Raw genomic sequence first — 2,500 nt, 5'->3', positions numbered from 1 at the left:
AAGGTTCAGGTAAGTTAACTTTTCTCGACGCTCATTTATTCAATGCAAATGGCTCACTTAAATTTTCGGTTTACTGTAAACCTACTCACACCGCTAATTACCTTCACTATTTTCTCGAATCACCCGTTGTATGTTAAAAAGTCAGTAGTCTCGTCCCTGTTTCTTAGGGCATATAGGATTTGTGATAAGGAATTTATCGATCGGGAGCTCGACGGCATTTTTGAAACGTTTTCGAAATAAGGATATCGTTTTTTCTTAAATCAGGCACATACATCTGCAAGACGGAAATTTTATACTCATTCCTGTAATGCTCAACAAGATAGTGCCAGTAATCTATCAATCATTCCGTATAACCCGTCCCTCGATGAAAAACGAACATGTTTAAAGGCGCTGGCATTGACATTGTTTTTACATATCCGAATACGTTGCGTAATACTTTGGTTAAGTACAATGCGGCTAGCGGTGCTCTTGAGACTTCTCCTGGTATGTACACTATTCCTTGTAAGGATTACCCCAAGTTTTACATAGGCGAGAGCGGTAGAGCTTTTGAGAAAGGAATTAATTAACATAAACGTGATGTTAGATATGCCAGAGAATCAAATGCGTGTTTGGCTCATTTGCGTGATGAAGGTCACCAGTTATACTGGAAAAGCGCCAAATTAATTCATAAATCAGCAAATTCGTATGAAAAAGCTAACATCTCTATTAATTCGAAAAATGCCTAATTTTAACTTGAGTGCTGGTCAATGGGGCTTGGATGACCTTACCTCCTCGTTAGTTAGCAAAGCCCTCCCCAGACTCTTCGATATTGACCCTCATCCTGAGACCTGATTCAGCTCTTCTTTGTTCTGTCTCTGTACCACTATATATTCTTGTTTAAATTCTCTCCTTGTATCCTTTTGGGTTTATTATTCGTCTGAAGAGGAACTCGTGAAGAGTTCGAAACGTCACGATTTACGTTACGTTTGTGTTTGTTTGTCCAATTAATGATAATGATAATAATGCTAATAGTAATACAAATAATAATAATAATGATAGTGATAATAGTGATAATAATAATAATAATAAAAATAATAATAATATTAATTATAATGACAATAATAATGATAACGATAACAACAATAATGATAATAGTAATAATGATAACAAAAATTGATGATATGAAAATGATTTAACAATGGCAATAATGAAAATAATAACATCACAATTAAGATACAAGTGTATTAATGATTATAAGATAATGATTGATGATCATAATATGGTAAAAGGAGTAAAATCTACAATAATATGAAAAACAGTACTGTTCTAATAAGAACAATGTCAACCGAAATATTCTAGGAATAATGATGATAATAATGATGATGATAATGATAATACTAAAAACAGTAGCACCACTATCACCACCACCACCAACAATAACAATAACGACAAGAAAAATGATAATAATAATGATGATAAAAAACATAATAATACTCATGAAAAAAGACATAATGATCATAATGATGATGATGATGGTAAAAATAACAATAATATTTTATGATGATGATGACAATCATAACAATAAAGACTATAGTGATGTAAACATAATAAAAACAAGTATGATAATAAAAGTAATGACAATGATGATCGTGGTAATAATGCTAGAGATAATTATCTATAGCATTATTACCACAATCATCATTATAATGATAATAGTAGTAGTGAAAATAGTTATAGCAAAAATAATGATGATAATGGTGATGATAACAATAATAATGGTAATACTGATAATTATAATGATTATAATGGTAATGCTGATAGCAATGATGATAATAGTAATAGTAATAATGATAATAATAATGATAATAATAATAATAATAATAATAATAATAATAATAATGATAATAAAAACAACAATAATAATAAAAGAAAAATGATAATAATAATTATAATAATAGTAATAATAATAATAATAGTAAGTGATAATGATAGTGATAATGATAGTAATAATAATAATGATAAAAATACATATTGACGGTAAAATTTATAATGATAGCAATACTCATAACAGTAATAATGAAAATGACAATAATGTTAATGATGATGATAATAATGGTAATGATCATCATCATTATGATAATCAAAAAATTAAATAACAATGATAAAGATGATGATGATAATGATGATAATAATAATAGTATTATTACTGCTACTAATGATGATAGTAATAATAATAATAATAACGATAATTATGATGATAATAATAATAATAATAATAATAATAATAATAATAATATAATAATAATAATAATAATAACAATGATAGTAATAATAATAATAATAATAATAATAATAATGATAATGAAAATAAAAACAATGATAATAATGATTATAATACTACTAATGATAATAATATAGATGATAACAATAATAATGATAATGGTGATAATATCAGTGCAAAAACTGATGATAATTACCACCGTTAGTGTCATCATTTTTATACTGATTATCATCATCGTCA

Source organism: Penaeus monodon, chromosome 14 (genome assembly GCF_015228065.2).
Source record: "Penaeus monodon isolate SGIC_2016 chromosome 14, NSTDA_Pmon_1, whole genome shotgun sequence".
Classification (NCBI taxonomy): Eukaryota; Metazoa; Arthropoda; class Malacostraca; order Decapoda; family Penaeidae; genus Penaeus; species Penaeus monodon.
Note: the sequence above shows the minus strand (reverse complement) of the source record.